This window comes from Corythoichthys intestinalis, chromosome 1 (assembly GCF_030265065.1).
Source record: "Corythoichthys intestinalis isolate RoL2023-P3 chromosome 1, ASM3026506v1, whole genome shotgun sequence".
In the NCBI taxonomy this organism is placed as follows: domain Eukaryota; kingdom Metazoa; phylum Chordata; class Actinopteri; order Syngnathiformes; family Syngnathidae; genus Corythoichthys; species Corythoichthys intestinalis.
Window position 1 is genome coordinate 28,494,183 of NC_080395.1, and position 23,663 is coordinate 28,517,845.

General features: G+C 39.6%; 1 protein-coding gene and 1 long non-coding RNA gene across 11 annotated transcripts in view; one reads left to right on the top strand and one right to left on the bottom strand.

Annotated features, from left to right (window-relative positions):
• Positions 1-23,663, bottom strand: part of celf6 (CUGBP Elav-like family member 6) — a 380,567-nt gene that overhangs the window by 290,973 nt on the left and 65,931 nt on the right. The window lies entirely within an intron of this gene.
• Positions 1-23,663, top strand: part of LOC130914422 (uncharacterized) — a 60,854-nt gene that overhangs the window by 34,749 nt on the left and 2,442 nt on the right. Inside the window, exon 2 of the long non-coding RNA XR_009062912.1 lies at positions 16,691-16,763. This is a non-coding gene — a long non-coding RNA (uncharacterized LOC130914422). The remainder of the gene's footprint in view (positions 1-16,690; positions 16,764-23,663) is intronic.

A 23,663-nucleotide genomic window follows, 5' to 3' on the forward strand; every position in this document is an offset into this window, starting at 1 on the left:
AACTAGTGGTGGGACTCGATTAAAATTTTTAATCGAGTTAATTACAGGGTCTGTAATTAATCGAAATTAATCGCATTCTAATTGAAAACCATATATTGACAAAACAAATCTTGTTCTCAATAAAAAAAGCCTTTTTGAGCTTAACAACAAATTTATTACTGTTAATATGTAATGTCATCAGCAAACAATTGGTCAAAGTGCTTATCAGCTATTCAGGTTTCAAGTGTTTCAGGCACCCGGATTATTTATGTTCTTTGAAAACATGTTTCTTTAGATATGTAAACAGTTAAAAAACACTAACTAGCTACTTTTCAGTAATTACAAGATAAAACTATGAGGCATAAAATATTGCCAAACATTTTCTTTCAAATAGTGAAATGTAAACACTGATAATTAAACTGCAAGAAAATAACAAAGTGCAACACTTCAACATTAAGTTTTTTAACAATCCGTACCAATTGTTGTGACTTTTCGTTCAATCTTCCAGGACTCAGCTACCGAAAAAAATTGGTCTGCACAGTTTACTGTTTAGCGTCTGTCGTTGGCTTTTTGCACAGTCAGGACGAAAGACGCCAAATGCCATTCATTGTTGACGACTTGTATTTTATGTGCGGTCACTCCGAGATAGTTAGAATTGCTCAAGAAAGTCCAGTGGTCCCGTGTCAAACCAACATACTCGACAGACTTCAATCGGTGTTCTTTGGTCTGCTTTTCGTCATCGTATAGCAGCTTACACAAGCGCCGGCCGAGGCGGCCCGCCGGGTGCAACCGTGACCGCCAAGCCGACCCCGCCGTGACCCTCACCGCCGCCGCACCCTGGTTAAAGGCCGGGTGGGAAGAGGGGGACGAGGAAGGGGCGCGGCCACGTCGGCAGCTTGCACAAAATGATGCTCTTGTCCATTGTCCCATCAGCATGCGTTTTATAGGGGAAAACTAGCCCCTAACTGTCCAAATAAAATGTCACCTCCCATCACTGCTGCTGTTAGCGTTTGTTTGTGTGCGTCAGATTTACCGGCGTACCAGAAACACATGAGTAGGAAGGTTCCGCATGCGGACAAATGGAACTGAAACGATTAATTGCGTTAAAATTTTTAACGCGTTAAAAGCTTTATAATTAATTAATCAAAATTAACGCGTTAAAGCCCCAGCCTAAATTAAAACCCGTCTTATTGTTTTCGTTTTAATAAAAATGGTAAAATTTTCAATCCAAAAAAATAAACTAATAGCTCGCCATTGTTGACATCGCCAAGCGGGCTCCTTGCCGTTCTTCCACAGTGTCTTTAACTACGTAAGGTAGTGATTGAAATACACCACAAGGTGTCAATGGCGAGTTTTAAATTAATTAGAGATCTAGCCCACGAGTGTGTTTTGCCCCTCGATTGATGCCGTAGTTTCCGGGTTCATTGTACCTTACGTTCATTTGAGTGTTGACTTCATAACGTACGAGACCTCTGATAGTTTGTATATTGTGACTAAATATTGCCATCTAGTGTATTTGTTGAGCTAAAGTCTGAGTAAGTTTTATGTGTATTTGCATAGCTATTTTGATTGGGAATACCAGTTCTCTTGCATTGAGCGCTTTTCTTTTTGTGAACATTTTTTTTTTTTTTGGCGATAGTAATATTATTTTTGTTGTGCTTTCACTAAATGATACTGTAGCGACTTAACTGTTCCGCCCAAATCCATGATGGGAAGTTGGACAACCATGACTGTCAGTGGTGGCTGAAATGGTATATGTTCTGCGTTGTGTTCAGTGAAGCGTGTTCAGAAAAAGATCATTTCCTGTCATTCTTCCTCACATCGCTCGCCACAGTAGTTATGTTTGTTGTGAAAGAATTGCCAAAGCTTATGCGAATAAACGGCGCGGTCCAATGAATGCCTGTGTCCACTTGCATTTCTCTGCCGTTTAGCTCTCAATGAGCAACAAAACGGCGTCATTGTAATCTGTTTGAGGCAATGCATGAGCGGGGCATTCCGCGCATGCGTTGAATGCGTCAAATATTTTTAACGTGATTTATTTAAAAAATGTATTACCGCCGTTAACGCGATAAATTTGACAGCACTAATTTCATTTACCCGTGGAAACGGTGTGGGGGGGGGGGGGGGGCTGACAACCGAGGAGAAAGAGGGGAGGTGAGTCGAAAGGAGGCGTGATTCGGCGGGTCGGAGTGTACATATATTAGCAATGTGAGGTGTGGAACCCAGTATTATCTGAACCACATATAAGTGTGGATATGTTGTCATCCTATTCTATGCTGCCTTATCGCTAATCCTGGCACCAAAAATCTCTCTACTTGAGTGTGTCTTAATGAACACAGTCAATCGTGAGCCCACTCAGTCGTGTGATAGACATGCAGAAAAGTGGAAATGCTGCACGGGGGCCCCCCCAGGTCCCCGGCAGCACCCCAGCCAATCTGGCGTGGGGGGGGGGGGGGGTGAGTGAGCACGGCCATCCCTCCTCCCGCAGCTCCAGCAAAGGGGCCTTTACGGAAGGGATGAGGAGACGTGCCACCGTCCGCCACCGCACACCACAATGTCCCCCACCACCACCCGCTCACCCGGACCAACCAGCCCCCCCCTTCCAAAAGGTGCGGCACAGCTTGGGACCCCCACGGCCCACCAGGCCTGGGGCAGGACAGCTCCCCACCGACAGGGGGCGACACCCCGCCATTACCTAGCTGGTGATTCGCGCTGGGGTCCATGGAGGATGCCCGGGTAGATAGAGAGAGAAAGGCGGAAGCAGGAGAACGAAGAGGAGGCCCCACCCCACATACAAATACCGTTACACTCTTATATACTTTATCTATTTTGGGCAGGTTTTAGGACCAATAAACCACTCCAATATGGAAAACTGAGATTAAAACCCACGCCTTAGAGCTGTAAGGTGGACATGGTAACCACTAATCTGCCATGCAGCGTTGAACAACCCTCAAAAATCTACCAACAAGGTGAGCGGGTAGCTGAAGGAATTCTGCTGTATTGAATGCGAAGGGGAAAGCTCCCATGTGGCATCATTACCTCTGCCAGAAGCAGTTAGCCTTACTCAGTGTTGTTCAATGTTGATTAAGAGACCAAGGGGGAGAAAAGGTTTCAGGTTGGTCAAGAGAACCACTCGCAGGTATAGGACCAATCAAATACAATGATGGTGTTGTCCGATATATTTTATAAACATTCTTCCGTCTGTACAGTTCATTGCAATTAGCCAGTGGCGGTAAATCTTGATCAGGCTTGCATTTCCAGAGTGAAATTTATGTTCAGGAAACACAATAGATTGGTGGTTAGCTTGTCTGCCTGACACTGAGTGCTTGTTTGTACAGTATATGCACCTTGGCTAGCATCAGTCCATGATATACCTCCTCTTAGCAAGCTGAGACATCCTTCAGATTCCAAATTGAGAAAAACCGTTATAAAGTAGGTAAGATAAGGTGTAAAGCCAGACAGTTCTCCAACTAAACCAATAGACAGGAATAAGTACAAGCATGTAAGCATATTGATACCACAAAGGTGAGGTCCTGAAAATTATTCAAGTTGCATATTCAGTGGTGATTGTATCCGATGTGAACCTGAACCAAACGGAACTTTGTGTAAATAAGGCTTTACATATAAGACAGAAATACAGCTGTTTTCAAACTGTATTTTGCACTAGTAACGCTCAACATCATGTTATTATCACAAAAAACTATTAAATACAATCTCCAACAATGTGGAAGAAAGCGGAGTTTCTCCAAAGATATACATGTTGGCCAAAATGGTGTGAGGAACCTCCTGCACACATATAGATGCACGATGTAACAGCTTTACTGAGCTTTTTCTACTGCTGCATATGCTTCTGCTTAAAGCACCGCTGAGATTTATGCCATTGTCAGCTCACAAGGGTGCAATCAGAAATAAAGATCCCATAAACTCCTCTGATGTGTCCGCAGGTACGATGCTACTGATGATGGTGAATGTATAACCTTTATATCTGTGGTTTGGAGTATCATTTTCTTCTGTATTATTGAGTTTTTATTTATTCATTTATTTATTTTGGGGGTGTTTTTGTATTCAGGCCAAATTGGCAACGAGTGCATTGTGTACAGTAGCAGAGTTAGCAGCATGGATATGAATGACCAAGTTTTGCTAAGTCTGCAAACCCTTTCAGGGACCACACTCCACTTTCCTTTGTTTTATGCGGTAATCTTTTTTTGTTTGTTTGATGTTTTTTAACAGTTCATCTCACTGTTTTCAGGACTGTTTTTATTAGAACCACAAAAGGAAAAACTTTTTTTTTTCTTTGTCATAGTTTGATAACTTCTTTCAGGAATGACCTGAACATCACTGAAAAAAATCAGCGCTAATTCTAAATGACTCACTTTTCCATTCTTTTTCTTTACAGTTGTTGTGTCAGGCCAAATAGCTATATATCGGTAAATGTATTTTTTTAATAAATAAATTACAATTACAGGGATTTCTTCTACATACAACAGATTGTGGCGCACCTCCACACCAAAATAAAAGCCGCCACGCCTTGCAAATTAGATGTTTTTTTTTTTTTTTTTTTTTTTTTAAGGCTGTTTCAAACTAGCGGCAGCCGAGTGTGAAGAGTTCAGCGGCAGCCTATTCAGTGTGTATTGTAATGTTCGTAACAAAGTGTGGGCCCCTTAAGAGACGATCGGACTGTTAAGCTGTGACGCAGGGGAAATCGAGTAGGAAAAATGGCAGAACGTGCGATATAGCGAGAGATAGCTCGCTGTTATTTGTTATTGTTTTCTTTATTTTTGTTACCACGATAAAGCGGGTAAGCCAATACAGGCTTCTCTCCTTCTTCCCCATATCCGGGGCATTACAATAGTTTGGATCAGACTTTTTGGCGAAAGTGAGCGGTGGGCAGGCGTCCTTGATGGAAAGCCAAGTTTGAATGAATTTGCGCCGAGAGGTGGGGAGCGCCGCTGCGCTAACTTTGACAACGGGGGGCAGGTGTACTTATATCTGTGCTATCAGACTGTTTTGGAAAACGGATATACGCAATTACGGCTGACGAAACTTTGATAAATGCGCTTTTTTTCAAGTTTCCCGAGCTCTGGGACACTCGAAAAATGACTGTCATACGTCTCCTTGCTAAATTAATGGTACCTCGATGTACGTTTGTGTGGGAATGTAGTTCACGAACAACAACAAAAAACTTCACCTTCTCGTCGAATCTAGTAAAACTCTTTACACGGCTATTCGAATTCCCCCCCTACTCCTTGAAATGCGTCCGTTGACAGAAGGACTATTATTGTTGTAGTAATGTAGTACTTATTAGGGCCCAATAAAAGAAAAAGGAAGGACTACGACGGGGGTCTGCAACCCATGGCTCTAGGGCCGCGTGCGGCTCTTTAGCGCAGCTCTGGAGCTTTTTCAAAGATTTTTGAAAATGGAAAAAGATGGGGGAGGGAAATATATTTGTTTTGATACGGTTTCTAGGAGGACAAACATGACACAAACATTCTTTCAATTCATTAATATTGTAATGAAGTTAAACTTGAGGTGGCATCGTACAACAGAGTAGTCACCGCGTGCGTCATTCTCTGTAGGAGCCACTGCAGGGAAAAGAAACATTTAATCATGAAGGCTAATTATGTATTTCTAGCCAACTTAGTCATTTTGATAGTAGGCTAGTATAGCTAATAGCAATACATACAGCCAGTGTTGCTTTCATTATAAGGCTTATACAAGGCTTTTAATTTTTTTGCGGCTCCAGACATACTGTATCAGTTTGTTTGTTTTTTGGTCAAATATGGCTCTTTTAACATTTTGGGTTGCCGACCCCTGGGTCTCTACGAGATGTAAGTGGTTCTATTGCTACAAGAAAAAAAGTATTATTACGTAGGGTAACGTAGCTCTAATCAGCAACGCATTTTGTGTACATATACCGTAGCTGAGAGCTACGACATTCGCTTGGCTAATGAAATATTTCAATTATATCTTTGTTATGGTTCTTCTTGGGGGAAAAAAACATGAAAAAAAATTTGCCATGGCACGATATGGTGAGGCTGTTTGACTCAGATGCAGCCCACCACCACAGCTTCAAAAAAATCCTAGGGGAAACCCTGAAACAGTTCCTTTCGTACCTATTGAATGTTTTTACATGACTCCCATTTAAGCAGGTGTATTTAGTTAAAAAAAGACAGTTCCTAACGTGTCTTATATGACTTTTCATTTTAAACTTTATATTAGTCAACTACTATTCCTCATTCAAACTGTGCTGTTACTTTTCACACATTTGACTGTTCGGGTCTAAGATTGAGTAAGTAAAGTTTTATTGTACAAGAAATTTATAGCATTTATTTTTGGGGGAACAGTTGAGCATGGATACTCAAATGACCTCTGAAAGGTAGAAATCTGTCATGTTGATCCCTCGGCTGGATTTTCTCTCGTAATAACGACTGGATTAAGTTTAGAAACAGCCCTAATACACCAACAGACACGTCGAGGGTTCGCCCACAGCCCGCCTCGTCATGTCACTGTAGCGACAGCTCTCCGCCTCAACCCCCCTTGTCACTGCCCTGTCCGGTCTGCCTCTTCACCAATCTCGCCGCCACTTCCTCAGGCCAGACAATCGCTTATCTTGCCTCCTTCACCATCTGTCGCATCGCTGTCAGAGTCAACTGCGAGGGAGGGGAAACAGGAAGTAGAAAATAAAGAAGTGTTGTTCATATGAGTTGAGTGAAGCAGGAGAGGGAATGTCTGAGAGGAAATTGACACATATTTGTGACACATACAGGTAATTCTTTGAGTCACATCAGCCATACTTATATCAACCCCTCATTTACTTTCTTGGCTCAGTCATCGACAGCATTTTGATCCAGGGGAAAGGAGACAAAGGACCATTAACGCACACGTTCGTATGGACAGTTTGCAGTGTTCAATCAGCCTACTATGGGTGATTTGGGGATATGGGGGGATATGGAGTATTCAGAGAAAACCCACGCATGCAAACTCCGCACAGGATGCCCTGAGCGCGGGATTGAACCCTTGATCTCAGAACTATGAGGCGGATGTGCTAACCACTTACACGCCGTGCCGTCCTCCCTGGGAAAAAGTAATAGGCAGAAAAATGAAATGACTTTCAGGGCTCTCATGTAAAAAGCGTAGCTCGGTCCTCCACTCAGGCAATATCCCCTCAATTATTGCCACTCACACTACCCTCCTTCCTTCACCACAAACTGAGGTTTTAATTCCCGGGCTTCCGATAGAAAGAATGCCCTCGATATAATCTGGAAATAACTTGGCGGATTGCGGGCGTTGCATGCATGGCTTGTCTGTTTATGGGGACCGTCTGATGTGGTAGCTGAAAATCGGAATAAGGGTGCGATTTCACAATGTATTAGACCAGTATTACCGATTTGTCTCAGAGACAATTCAACATATGGAAGTGCGTAAATGCAGACTAATTCTATTTACGGAACATCTCGGCGTTTTAATATTTTAAACAGGAAGGTGCAAAATCAGACTGAATTGACCTTGATAGGTAATTGTACAGTGGGGCAAATAAGTATTTAGTCAACCACCAATTGTGCAAGTTTTCCCACTTGAAAATATTAGAGAGGCCTGTAATTGTCAACATGGGTAAACCTCAACCATGAGAGACAAAGTGTGGAGAAAAATCCAGAAAATCACATTGTTTGATTTTTAAAGAATTTATTTACAAATCATGGTGGAAAATAAATATTTGGTCACCTAAAAACAAGATTTCTGGCTGTCAAAGAGGTCTAACTTCTTCTAACGAGGTCTAACGAGGCTCCACCTGAATTAATGGCACCTGTTTTAACTCATTATCAGTATAAAAGACACCTGTCCACAATCTCTGTCAGTCACACTCCAAAAACCCCTATTGCCAAGACCAAAGAACTGTCGAAGGACACCCGATACAAAATTGTAGACCTGCACCAGGCTGGGAAGACTGAATCTGCAATAGGTAAAACGCTTGGTGTAAAGAAATCAACTGTGGGAGCAATTATTAGAAAATGGAAGACATACAAGACCACTGATAATCTCCCTCAATCTGGGGCTCCATGCAAGTTCTCCCCCCGTGGCGTCAAAACGATAACAAGAACGGTGAGCAAAAATTGCAGAACCACACGGGGGGACCAAGTGAATGACCTACAGAGAGCTGGGACCACAGTGACAAAGGCTACCATCAGTAACACAATGCGTCGCCAGGGACTCAAATTCTGCACTGCCAGACTCCCCCTGCTGAAGCCAGTACACGTCCAGGTCCGTCTGCAGTTCGCTAGAGAGCATTTGGATGATCCAGAAGAGGACTGGGAGAACGTGTTATGGTCAGCTGAAACCAAAATAGAACTTTTTGGTAGAAAGACAGGTTCTCATGTATGGAGGAGAAAGAATACTGAATTGCATCCGAAGAACACCATACGCACTGTGAAGCATGGGGGTGGAAACATCATGCTTTGGGGCTATTTTTCTGCAAAGGGACCAGGACGACTGATCTGTGTGAAGGAAAAAATGAATGGGGCCATGTATCAAGAGATTTTGAGTGAAAATCTCCTTCCATCAGCAAGGGCATTGAAGATGAGACGTGGCTGGGTCTTTCAGCATGACAATGATCCCAAACACACAGCCAGGGCAACAAAGGAGTGGCTTTGTGAGAAGCATTTCAAGGTCCTGGATCTGCCTAGCCAGTCTCCACATTTCAACTCCATAGAAAATCTGTGGTGGGAGTTGAAAGTCCGTGTTGCCCAACGACAGCCCCAAAACATCACTGCTCTGAGGGAGATCTGCATGGAGGAATGGGCCAAAATACCAGCAACAGTGGTTGAAAAGCTTGTGAAGAGTTACAGGAAACGTTTGGCCTCCGTTATTGCCAACAAAGAGTACATAACAAAGTATTGAGATGAACTTTTGGTATTTACCAAATACTTATTTTCCACCATGATTTGCAAATAAATTCTTTAAAAATCAAACAATGTGATTTTCTGTTGTTTTTTTTTTCCCACATTCTGTCAGTCATGGTTGAGGTTTACCCATGTTGACAATTACAGGCCTCTCTAATATTTTCAAGTGGGAGAACCTGAAGATAATTCACCACCACTAGTTATAGTATGTCAAAGTGAATATCGAGGGAAGTGGGCCGCATCATGCTGAAATGTGAGTCATCAGTATATACTTGAACAGGAAGGGGATCTGCCCATTTGCCAGCTGAGCTCCCGCATCCTTAGAGTGCTATTTTGACTCCCTCTTCTTTTAATTGCCTTCTGGAGTAGACACAACCTTTAATCTCTACTTTAAATAGACACTTGTAGTTTGAATGGATATGCGATGAAGCACAATGGAGACTTAAACATGCACATAAGGAAGAGGACAATTGCAGCTATAAATTAGTGTGTGACTCAGACACTGACAGCAGAAAGGATGCAGGCTTTGTCTTGTGTGGGGGGGCTGTCTCGGTTAGACCAGTGGCTGCTCGCTTTCTGGAAATGGGAAGAGACACATAGGCCAGAGCGGCCAGGCGTGGGTAGCTCAGTCCGAAAATGCTTCATCATGACTGTCGGTAAGTCTTGCCCAGCAAGGGGCGCTATAGCCATTGGGGGCTTTGCAAGGGAATACGTAGGTGGAAATGCAACAGACGCAGGGGGAGTTCTCTGAACGGCATAAGAAAAAACCCACTCGTTGGCTCTCTGCATCATACAGCCCTGTTCTGATGAAGCTATCCAAGTGAAACAATTGAACGGATACCATGTGGGTGGAGGAATAGAGGGGATGAGGAAGGTCAATGAAACAGCTACGCAGACAGAGAATGAACCAGGATAATATGTTGCTGTGTAATATGCTGGCTAATAAGTGATGATGACAATTCGTAGTGCAACGGAGTGCACCAAGGTGCCTATTTGGGTCCCCACACATTCTGACAATATATATTTTTTTAATCAATACATCTATCCATTTTGAATACTACTTGCCTTCATTATGGAGGCAGCTGAAATTAACTAATGGCCTAGCGACCTGTCCAGAGCCAAAGAAATTGATCTGATTGTTATAATATGGCCAACCTTTGTATTCGTTAATGACATTGTTATATCGGCTGAAGCTACCTTGTCATAAGGCAAGTCGTACGAGCAGCGCAAGTTGCACAGCTGCCTCCCCAAACAGCAACAAGATGGATCATGTTTGTACAGGAGATGCAAATCAGCCCCTTTATTGATTTAGTGGCCTCTGGTGTGGAGTGCTGAGTACTCTGTGCCTTTTCAGCTCCATGCTGTGACAACTCTGCTTCCATTACAATACACCCCTCCACTCGATATTTGGATTAGTTGCGGTCTATAAACAGCCTGTAAATGTCAGGATTTTTTTTTTCATCTTAAACACATGTAGAAAGGTAAATAAGCTTTGACCTTTTAATAAAATCATCTTTGTTTCCATGTGGCTGTATGCGTTGTTGAAATGCAGTCCAATAACACTAATTGTTTATGTGCAATGTTGTGTATTGGAGTGTTTATAGTTTGGAAGAGCTGTGAAACCTTATTACTGCTGTTCACTGAATTTGTATGGAAGTCTGCAAGGGAGTACGCGAAGCTTGAAATTATTCAAACAGCTCGTCATCCAACCTCAACCAGAGTTAACTTAATCTTTATTTATGTATTTATTCAATCTCCAATGAGAGGGAATGCATTTATTGCTTTCTTCACAGACATCGTCCTCTGATACTTGCCGTAAGGAGTAAAGAATAATTTTAAGGACAAAATGAAATGTTGTTGTCACACACAATGTATCGTTAATATACTGTATAATATACTGTACACAACAATTACTATTTATTATACGAGGAAAAGTAACTACAACATGGTCAAACATATTAAAATTTGCATTTTATATGGAAAAGAAATACTGCAAATGGCTGTTTTTTATTTTTTTGTTTTTTCGAAGAAATATGTATGAAACTAATATATTAGTTTATTCTCAATGTTACTTTAAATTTACAACAAAAAAGTGTAGTTTAATCGTTAACAAAATATATAGGTATATATTTTTTTTCTTAGATTTCCTGGGACCCAAAGAGTATAGACCCCACTCACCAACGTCACACAATTAAGTGTCGCTGTATCTGGCCACCATATTGTCCGTCATTGTTTATCCGTATTCTCAATGGTTTCAATTTGTCGTGCAATTTATAGTGCAATTCATGGAAGCCTCGGTGCTTTCAGACGCTGTAAACTCATTGGATGCGTTGCATAAAAGGCGTTATGTGGAAAAGCTTCAGTCTATCCATTCGCCAGATCCATATTTGATGCCTAAATCGATATTTTCCGACCCGCTGTCTTCGCTGTCTCTGCCTGACATCTGCTACCCTGATATCTACAGCTATCTTGTCCACAGAAACTCAGCCTATTCTCACGAAACTTTGAAAAACGTTAAGAGCAGCACTCTAAGCAACATTACCCCGTGTTACCCTTTACTTTCAATTATCTAAAATGGCGACAATCAACAAAAAAAAAAAAGTTGACTGCGATGGCCGACGCTTCAAGGATAGGTGGATATTGGACTATTTCTTCAATACAATACGCAACAACTGTGTCTGCCTCATTTGCAAAGAGACAGTCGCTGTTTTCAAAGAGTTCGATGTGACGCGATATTACCAAACAAGACACGCTGACATGTACGACAACATTACAAGGAAGATACGCAGCGAGAAATTATAGCAACTTGAAGCTAGTTTAATTTCACAGCAACAGTATTTCGCAAGAGCCCGAGTGTCGAAAGAGAACGCCACAAAGGCGAGATTCTTGAAATTATGAATTAAAAAAAAAATAATAATAAATCAAATGTGACACACAGAAGGGCTTGCTAAAAATTGTTTAAATATATTGTTCTACGTAAATCAGCCAAGGTAGCCCCCCACATTTTTACCACACCAAATCTGGCCCCCTTTGCAAAAAGTTTGGACACCCCTCTTTAACTGATCCGTAGACGAGGCCAGCTTCTGTCACCTGGTACCAGCTAAATTTTATTAAAAAAATAATGAATGAACCGCCACACACGCCTTCACCATTTTGATTATTAATGTTAATGAGCAGAAAAACACACCATAATAGGAGGAATTTACGTAGCGGTAATGCGTAAACACGACAAGCTGACAGACAATATGGCGCGGAGGCGTGGTTGTGACGTCATGTGAGTGTGGTCTATAAATATAAGTATATGTCGGAAAATACAGACAAGGCTGAAAAAGCAGTTTCTGCTCTTGCACCCCTCTTTAAAATAAACTGCTGTATTTTAAGCCAAAAGAACTGTTGTCTTTGATAAAACAATATGTCTATACGCTGCCATAGCAGTTTCACGGTGCATTAAGCCCCCAAACTATTTTTAATTTGTCCGTTTTACCCTCGAGACCCCCCATTTACAGACACCACACAACTGCTTTAGTTTCAACCCAGCCATAAAAGGATGGTAAGTAATTATACTTATTATTCAAAATATCTATCATTTTTAGCTTGGAATCATTAATTGATGTCTAATATGTAGTTTTTTATTTGTTTTAAAAAAAGACAATTTTATAAAATTATTCTCGCATATTTCAAACTTTTAAACAAATTACGTCACAATAAAAAATACAGTGTCTGTAAATTAGGCATGTGCCGGTATGAGATTTTCACGGTACGATAACCGTGAGCAAAAATACCGCGGTTTTACGGTATCACGGTATTGCAATTATAGCTCCAAAATTTTGAGATGTATGGGTTAAAAAAAAAAAAAAATTCCATTGAACAGGATTTTTTTTTCAAAACATATTTGCAAATTGGAACATGAATATAATGTGAACATAAATAAACAAAAAATAACAAATATTTTATATAAAATTAAAATAAATAGAACCTAGACTATACCCACAGCCACAGCTCAAGTTGCTCAATATTAGAGTAAGAACAAAATAATTGCTATAAAGAGGAAGAAGACTTCTAAATAAAATTAAAAATATATACTGTATGACTTTTTTTGAGAGGGGAAGCTCAAGTGAAGTTTCTCCATTTTCAGCCACTGTGTCAACTAGGCATGTGCCGGTTACCGGTTTCACGGTTTACCCTGGTGTGAAAACGTCGCGGTTTCAAAACCACTAAAATTTTCCGTCAAACCGTAGTGCGGTATTCGCTGTTTTTCTTGTGTCAAAAATGCAGCCAGAAGCGGCTTGGCGCAGCAGCGCTCACCTCCTCCCGTTTGTTGCTGTGTGAAAGTGACTCTATCGGCTAGCCAGCCAGCTAACCCAAAAACAAATACTTCAATTTATTGAGCTCTCAAATCGTGCTAAGTGTAATATACAACATGAATACATTTAAAATGTTGTACAATTAGATTTTTCCATGTGAGTAGCTTCAACAGATTAGCACCATGGTAAAAGTTCGCCAAAAACAAAACACACATTTTCCTTTCAAATTCAATATACAAACTAACTAAAAGCTTACAAAGATGAATGTTAGCCTAGGCTTAGCTGGGAGAGCAACTTCGTTGAATGTGACTGCCGCAAAGTGAGAAAACAAGCTTGATTCGCTTGAATGAAGGAGAAAAAGTGACTGCGTCAAAGATCGCTATTCGAGAAAGATGATCTTGCCCTAAGCACAAATCCACGTTCGCTGGATCAAGGAGAGGTCTCACTCCCAATGTTTGGGAAAAAAAGAATTTTTTTTAGATGAAACCTTTCCACAACAATATTGACGTTTTAACTAACTTATACATGTTTAACTAACTTATGAATTCTTTGTTCTTTTTAAAACAAAGGCATGACATCATGTTGACTAGAGTTGACACAGTGGCTGAAAATGGTGACACTTAAGCTTTTCCACCCTGAAAAAAAAGTCATGCAGTATAGTTAAAAAAAAAAAAAAAAATATTCAGAAGTGTTTTTACTTTATAGAAATTATTTTGTTCTTGCTCTAATCTTGAGCAACTTGAGCTGTGGCTGTGAGTGTAGTCTATAAGCTATATTTTATTTAAAATATATATTTTTTTATTGATAATTTATTTATTTTAACAATATATTCATGTTCCAATTTGCAACTATGGGCTGAAAAAAAAAAATCCTGTTCAATGGAAAAAAGTTTTTTTTTTTTTTTTTTAACCTCAATCTCAAACCCCTAATCTCAAAATTTTTTGGAGCTACAATTGCAATACCGTGATACCGTGAAACCGCGGTATTTTTGCCCACGGTTATCGTACCGTCAAAATATCATACCGGCACATGCCTAGTGTCAACTCTAGTCTACATGATGCCATGCCTTTATGTTAAAAAGAACAAATAATTCATAAGTTAATAAGTTAGTTAAAAATGTATGAGTTTTATAGATTAGTTAAAATGTAAATATTGTTGAGGAAAGGTTTCATCTAAAAAAAAATTTTTTTTTAAAGTGAGGAGTGAGACTTCCTTTATTCAATTGGCGATCTTTGACGCGATTCTTTTTCTTTCCCCCCTTCGTTCAAGCTTGTCTCTCACTCAGCGGCTGTGAAACCTCGACGAAACTGCTCTCCCAGCTTAGCCTAGGCTAACATTCGTCTTTGTAAGTTTTAGTTAGTTTGTATATTGAATTTGAAAGGAAAATGTGCGTTTTGTTTTTGGCAAACTTTTTAATGGTGCTACTGCTATCCTGTTGAACCTAATCACACGTGGAAAAATACAATTGTACAACGTTTTAAATGTATTCATTTGTAGATTTCACCACGATTTGAGAGCTCAATAAATTGAAGAAAAGTACGCCTTGTGTTTGGAGGATTTGTTTTTGGGTTTGCTGGCTGTTTAGCAGAATAGCATCACTGACACTCACGGCAACAAACGAGAAGGGGTGAGCGCTGCCGCTCCAAGCCACTTCGGCTGCATTTTGGCACATGAAAAATAGCGAATACCGTACTAAGGTATGACGGAAAATTTTAGTGGTTTTGAAACCGCGACGTTTTCACACCACGGTAAACCGTGAAACCGGTAACCGGCACATGTCTACTGTAAATAGGTCACAGATATCTAACATAACTATCGCTTAATTGTTTTTTTTGTTTTGTTTTGTTACTGTCGCATTTTCCTTCGTAGATGATAAATAATCGATCCAAACAAAGATAACTTGGAAAAAAATACAAAGCATTTAAAAGGGGAAATATTTTAAAAAGAACATCTCAACCACTCCTAGATGTCTGCGATTACTGCATTGTGATTGTGACCCTTGTTATATTACCATATTTCACCCATAAAATCCCCAAAAAGTCCGGCTGTGGCCATTCACAGCTGTGTCTTGACGCTCGGTGAGACATGCTACACGGAGTTTTTTGATCGAAACAAAGTACACAATAACTTGTTAAAATCATGGTGTCTTTAATTATGCTCTCTCGTGCTCTCACCTCAAGTTGGGGCTAAGGGGTTTAAAAAAAAAATGTTTGTCTTTAAAATGCCCTCCAGTTCAAAATTTTTCTTCCCCTAGAGATTTTATGCTTTCCAATGATGTATCACACATGCATATAGGGCAATTTTGAAATTTGGCCAAATCGGGGGTCTCAGAGCAGAACTTCAAGCCACCTGAGTGCTTCCCATGTATCAAAAGTAGAAGAAAAAAAAGTGAAAATATATTTTTTATCTGAAATTGCCAATAGGATTTTTTCTTGAATATGAAAGCTATTTAGATTATATTTTTTTCATAGTTTTAAAAATGTCTCTCTCCTCTCTTTAAATATTAGAAAAATATCTTAAGGATTCCCTAAAAACAAAATAAAATGCTTGAAAGTGCATAATAATTTGTTGACAATCATTCACAAAATGGGCAAATCTCTTTCTGAATTTTCTAAACTCCCCTTCTCAGACAGTAAACTAATTAGGCAAAGCCAAAAAACTCCTGATCTGAGTCTGGGCTATCAAAACTTCTTTAAAACAACATCAAGCCGCTCTAGTTGTGACATAACCAACTTTTTGCACAATTCAGTAAATAATTATAATTTCCATTTTTGACTTTTGTGTGGAGTTAATTAAGAACTGCCATGTCTATCTTTAGATAGTGCGTCCATTTATTCTAGCCAAATAATGTTGGCACTTGTGAGAATGTGCTGCATTTGGCAGGGGTGGCATTGTTGCTCCTCCAATTCCATGACTAATCCAACAAGTGTTCAAAAAAGCTCATGAATATGAACTGGCTTGTCCTTTTTTGGCCTTCTAAAGAAAAAGATTGCTTGTGCAAGGATTATAATCCTCTGGTCATGAATAGAGAATCAGTCACTGATGTATTCAAATATATGAGCTGAGACTGATTTGTCAAAATAGGAATGAAGAAATCCTTCTCCTGCCTTTAGTTAGCCAGGATTGACTTCAGCACCCCCGCGTCGCTCGTAAGGATAAACAGTATGGAAAATGAAGGAATTAATAAATATATTATTAACATTAAATGTGATATTTTCCAAAGGGGCAATTGTGATACTGCAGGTGTAACTCATGCTGTGGCTAGTGAGTGTGCGTGTGTAAAACACCAGACTGGGTCCGAGTGCTCTATCAATAGAATACCAAACTATCAGCTAATTAATCAGCTGCTCGAGGAAATTAGATGATAATGCGACCTTTGCTGGGCTTCCTGTGCTGCTGAATGGGTCTAAATAGCTATGAGCTAACTCGCACACGCACAAAAACGTATGGATGAATGCAGCAAAAGGACTGATAATGTTTTTTTTTTCTTTCCCCCCATTTTCATTTCAGGGGCTAGAGACTAGACTCAGACATTCCAGGCAGCAGTGATTTCAAGAGAGAATGATGTAAACGTGGACAAAAGGTGGGTCGCAGCTACAGTATCACAGAAGGTCTAAATCTACCCCTCATATTTTTGGAAATGTTTGATTACATCTTTTCATGGAATAGCACTAATGAAATGACACTTTCCCTGATTACTTGTCCACCCAAAATGGCTTAACACAACTCCATTATAGTTTCAACCACTGGCAGCAAACATGAGTACACCCCTGAGTGGAAATGTCCAAATTGTGCCCAATTGGCCACTTTCCCTCCCTGGTGCCATTTGAATGGTAAGTGTTTGAAGCTCGCAGGTGTTTAATGGAGAGTTAGCTGTTATTATTATTATTTTGAAGTTGAAGTTGAATGACAAACAATGTCTTTCATCCACACACAGATTTGACGCACACATCTTATCGATCGATCAGATATGATCAGATATAAGCAGATATATAAAATCGATATTTTTTCCCATCCGATGGTGTTGTTGCCTATTCCCTCTACATGTGCATATAGTGAGAAGATTTTTACTCATTTATTGTTGAATGAGGCCCAATGTCTTCGGGTGTATGCTTAGAGCTGTCATTCATCCTCGTTTAACCTCCTGTCTTTTGTTGGCCAGAATGGTCCTCTTTATCCCCAATATATGTACATGAATGGTCACGCATACATGAAACACACAAACACACTCTGCCAGCTCCTTGACAAAAATGTGTGGACCGTTTTCAAATTTTACATGATGGATTGAAAGAAAGAAAGTTGAAATCACAATATCGCTTTACATCATTTTTGGCTAAAATATACATGTAACATCAAAACTAAAGTGTCAAATATTCTTTAAGACTGTCTCACAGCACCCCATTTATTTACCGTTCAATCATTTTGTGTAACATCCACAGAAAGGCCAATGCCCAGACTCAAATGCTTGACATCTGAACTAATTGGGCTAATTAGATGACACTAACCGTCTGTGCTTGATATTTTTGATATTTGTATATTCCTCGTATCTTTAGGAATGTATTTTACATGAGACTAAAATCAGAGCCTACCATGGAATTAATTGTACAAAACATAGTTATCTACTAGGAGACTCATCATAATTTTACTAAAAAACAAAAACTAAGCGTGAAATCTGAGCCTATTAATTTTTAGTATAAATAGCAACAAGCAGACTGAAAGGTACCATCCTGTTGTGACGGACTCCAATACACACACTTAACTCATTCCCTCGCAGCCATTTTCACCGGAGCAACCCCCTTCGCTCCCGGCCGTTTTACTGGATTTTGACTGATTTTGCAAGGCCCACAGAAAATTCTGTTCTATTGCTATGTAAACATGGAACCCACCAAAAGAAAGATTAGACTCTCTTCTAGGGCTGCAGCTATCGAATATTTTAGTAATCGAGTAATCAAGTGAAAATCCTATCGATTAATCGAGTAATCGGATATAACATATGTTTTAGGTAAAGAGCAATTATAAATATACATGAGAAAAAAAGACATTTCATTTAATATTGAACCATTTTCAGTCAATAGCCACGTTTACATGCTGACTTTTATTAATACCGATTCAAATCATTCCGAATGGAAATTTCAGATCAGCTGTTTACATGTCACTTCATCTATTCCGAAAGAACGTTTGACAACTGCCGTCTGACATGCGCAGATTAATCAAAACAAAGCGTCACGTTGCAAAACATGGAGATCGATCGTCGGAGTGCTGCTGTTTTAACTTTAACCCACTTGTTGTGTTTGTGGGGTCGTATCCGCTTCTGCTGTTTTGCTCTTTTGCCTTGTAGTAGCCGGTTTTCCACCGGTTTCTAATCTGGTCAACGCTCCGGTCTATTCCGGCTTCGTGTAACCTCTTGTGAACTTTTTTAAATAGTTCACTGTTCCTCGTTTTACGCCCGTCTAAGCGAGCAATTATATTCAATTCTTTTAAAGTTTGAATTAAATACAATCTTTCCGCCGGACTCCAATTAGGTGCGCTGTGCTTGGAAGCCATGTTGCAAGTGACGTTACTTACGTCACAAAGTGACGTCACCACGTCAGTACGGAGCATGTGCAGAAAGAACGCAACCAGACACCATTCCGCTTACATGATATAATTTTACTTCTAATCGGTTTGGGAAAAGGAATATTCCACCCCTGTGAATCGGAATGAAATTCCATTCGGTTTGGGCCTGTTCATTCCGAATGAGGTGTTTATATGGAACACATTTATTCGGCTTGAACAAATATTCCGATTGTAATTGGAATATTTGGCTCCATGTAAACGTGGCAACTGTCTTTATTTTCGATGTACATTGTTGAAAACAGCCAACAACTGCCTCTCAGATGTGACTAGAATAAAAAAAAAAGACCAATCCACTGCTTTCACTCCAAAAACTTTTAGATCTTATAAAAAATATAACGCTTCATAACGCACATGACTTAAAAGTTAGGTGTTTTTCCCACGTGTTTCAATTGAATTTCTATTTGTGTCAAGCCATTTTTAAGTTAAGTTTTAAATTAGTCTAAACTGTAAGTCCTGAAAGGATTTTGAGTTTTTGCAGTGTTCAAAATAAATGTATTGTAACATATTAGGTTATAATATGGCGGGGATATTTGCATGTGTTCCTGAATGCACCGCGTGACGTGCGGGGGTGAGGGAGGTGCGGGAGAGCGAGAGACGTGCCTTCCTGTTGTTGTTGACGTTCTACAAGTTCCCAAAAAAGAAATAATTGCAACCTAACGAAGCGGGTGACTCTTTGTCAACGTTACAGTATGATACCTGCTGTATTGGAGCACATTAGGGGCCAGTGCTACTTGGTGTTTTATCCAGCAATGACAACTGAGCTAAAATTTACAGCTTTATCATATTTTCATTTTACACCCTCATCACTCTACAGCGCTACGTTTCATAGATTAAATGACACGTTAGCCACGCATCGACAGTGGTCTTAATAGAAACCTAGCCCTCCGCAGGGCTAACGTTACGCACGTGAGCGAGTGACAGTCACGTTAATCTTATTTATTAGCGCTGAGAAGTGTACTGCTTTATGATGGCGGCTGTTTACTAACACCGCTGACGCTGTCATTTCGCATCTAGTTCAATATACATGTGATATCTATGAGACGCATCAGATGCTACCTGCTACCACCGCATCATGCGGGCTAGTGTTTATCAACGACGGCGTAGTTTGTAGCGGCTGTCGGCTGCAGGAAGGTTTTTTATATATTTTTTTTATTGCTTCTTCCTCTACGCACGTGACATCAGCGCACTGTCCCGCATTAAAAGTAGTCTGGGCAAAACGTGATGCTTAGAGCTGGCAAAATTAAACGATTCCTCGAGGTAAATAAAATTACTCGGATCAGTTTTAAAACTCGAGTTACTCGAGTTGCTTGAGTATTTGTTTCAGCTCTACTCTCTTCTTTCAGCAGGAAAAAAAAGTTCATATCTTTTTCCATTCTTATGAAATCAGCATTAGAAAATAGCTTAGTTTGAGCAATTTTCCAATTTCTGATGAAAAAAGAGAAATTGAGCTTTTTGTAAAAGCACACATTTCAAACACAACTTTCACTTTAACACAGCTATTTTTTGCTTTTGTGACATCCCAAACATCTGAATAATATTTTCCTTCTACAAAATATCATAAACAACAAGACAAATAGAGCTTTTGATAGCAAAATAACAATTTATTTACACACAACTAAACTACTGAACTAAGAGATGACGCTGTTGTGGCCGTGGCTGTCTCGCCAGACGGGGTAAACTTTTCCCCTCATCACCGCCTGTCTCATCAAGATAGATTTTTTTGAATCTTTCTTTTGTAATGACCACTACCTCAAAACAGAATTCACCTAGGGAACTTGTGTGGGGCATGTTGTGTTCCTGGGGGGAACTAATTTAGCCGTGCGCGTTTCCGGCTGATTTACGAGACACTAAAGAGTCACGAGAGAGACGAGCGGCCGAACACGGCAACGCGAACTCTACTCAATGAGCAACACAGACTCAACATCACCGCTACACTGGTGATCCCGATCGTTCTTCTCGGTCGTCCAACGCCTGGCATTCCGGACGTCCTCCCGATTGTTCTGCTCGGTTGTCCGCCGCCTGGCATCCTGGATGTCCTTCTGATCGTCACACTTGGTCGTTAATCACCTTGCATCCTGGACGTCGTCCTGATCGTCCTACTCTGACTTCTCACACATGGAATCCTGTATGTCCTCCTGATCATCAATTCGGTCATCTTCCACCAGCGCCCTGGCCGTGCAACCCGACCGTTCGTTCCGTTAAATCGCGTTACGCCTCCTCTGCTTACTTCCTTTCATGGTCCAAAAAGAGTTCTTACCAAATGCGCTACTACCCTCCAGTGGCCAGTTTTTTTTGCTTTAAAATGGATTTTGAGCATTGTGCTTTGGAGCGAAATTGCATCAGAACCTAGAGATGTCTCTTGTGAAAAAAAAAAAAAAATGTAAAAGACGTATAAATATGTTTTTGGGACACTGAAACAATTAAAAATAGACCGTATTTTTATGTGTTTGGGAGAAAATTAGTTTATGAAATGGTAATTAAAAAAACAAAATACAAACAATTCATACCTTAAATGTTTATACATTTTGACATTTATAATTTACATTTCTGTTATTCTAAAAATAATAATAATAATAATAATAATAATAATACATTTTATAAAGTGGTTTGTTGAAATTTTAGTTTTATCCTCAGAGTTTGTTTGGGAGGTCTGTGAGGTGAAGCTTGAAGCATAAAATGATTCAAACTGTCAAACTCTCCCCATTAAGTTAATACTTATTTATGTATTTATTCAATTGGAAGTGAAAGAAAAATGCATTTAAGTATATCTCCTGAGAGAGAGAGGAATGCATTAGTGCACACATTAGTCTGTGATACATGCCATTGTGAATTAAATAGAGAAGCAAAGAAAATGAAGTTGGCGGCCTGTTTTGCTCGAATTTTTCTTTTTGTACAATTAATCATGGTAAATGTTTTTAATTTTGGCAGTTGAGGATATGTAATTTGTTAAAACAGTATGTAACATCTACATATAACCTGAAATTTAGCCAAGAATAATTTTAAATGTTGCCCTTTTCGCCTTTGTGATTCAAGGTGCTTAGCTCATGAGGTTTAATTGATTTCCTTGTTTCCAAAGCTTTTGCCCCTTTCCTGAAAGGTATTAAAATATAACAAGTTCATGTAACTACAGTAGAAAAGTATTGTTTGTATTTCTGAGCTGCCTTAAACAACCCTCCCCCCAAACTTTTTTCAGATTTTTCCAGTCAATACATACAGTATTTAGTGGGTACTTCTTTCATAATGAGCCAGAAAAAAAGTATCGAACACGTGCCCCAAATTTAACATTATAGCTTCTGAATGAGGCCTTTCGTGTTTCTATTACATCAGTCCAAAACAGTGGGGATGCTGGTCTTTCAATGAGAGGAAGCTCAAAGTGGGGCCGCCGATGAGTGCTTTGTGAAACTAGAGTGCCAGAAGTCAAGTCTCCAAACACAAACAGCTACAATTAAAAAAAAAAAAAAAAAAAAAAAAACTGAAATGAGCTTGATTTTTCGCTAGCCATTTTTAACGAAGCAAGTATTGCTAGGATGGTTCTGAAAGTCTCCAGTTCAACTCAAAACAACAGAATGAAGTTGAAAAATGCCTCCTACGGATTTTAATACGACACGATCACTGATTCGCTGATTTTGCTGTAAATCAGGGGCAGCAGAGCCCCGCCCACTGTCCAGAGACGCAGCGCGTCCAATCGGTGGGATAAACCTAGCCTTTAACCAATGACTTGTCTCGTTTTGTCGTAGTGGAACAATGTATGCTCAACTCTAGAGAAGCACAGCTTCCACACTGTTTATGAATAAAAAGAAAGCCATCATAACCAGTGATAAGAAGCTAATTCTGAACAAAAGTTGAGCGAATTATAGCGCATATTTAGTTAATGACATGAATACACAACACAATACATTTGATTACTTATTTTTAGGGCTGTCAAAATTATCGCGTTAACGCGCGGTAATTAATTTTTTAAATTAATCACGTTAAAATATTTGGCGCAATTAACGCACATGTCCCGCACTGTCCCATGTCAGACAGTATTCTGCCTTTTGGTAAGTTTTACAGCAAGGTTGTTTGTGCTGTCTAACAGTGAACTCTTGTGGTCGCTTTGCGACATGGTTTATTGCTTTCTTGCCAGTTCAATATGGCTGCATGACGTCTCGGGCTGACGCCTACGTTGTAATGTTGTGCTTATATGATCCTTGGACAAGATTTGTCCGTAAGTATGGTTGTTGTAAAGAATGTACATATTATGTTAGTAAGCGAAATGTTAATATTTTTTGTATGAGACGCTTTTTGTTTATGTTTAGTGAACCTGTATAGCGTGCTAAGCTAACGTTGTTGCTAATGCAATGCTTATGTACTTTTTTTTTTTGTAGTTTCACTACGGTCTAAAGAGAACAAGGGTTTGATGCCATTTTATTAATAAATCAGATGAAAAAGGAAGAAGTGTGATTATTAAGGCGTCGTTCACTAGCTGTCTAGCTTTGGAAAAAGTAGACGCTTCGGAGTGAGGATAGCATAGACAGATTTAAATGACAGTAGAGTGAAATGCCCACTACAGTCCTTATATACCGTATGTTGAATGTATATATCCATCTTGTCTTATCTTTCCATTCCAACAATTTATTTTTACAGAATATATATATAATTTACAGAAAAATATGGCATATTTTATAGATGGTTTGAATTGCGATTAATTGCGATTAATTAATTTTTAAGCTGTAATTAACTCGATTAAAAATTTTAATCGTTTGACAGCCCTACTTATTTTTTAACATTTTTGGGGGAAGCTGAGCTTAGACAAATGGCCTCTGGTCCAAAACAATATAAAATGGAAAATAATGTTTATAGTGCTGCAAGAACATCAACAGTAACC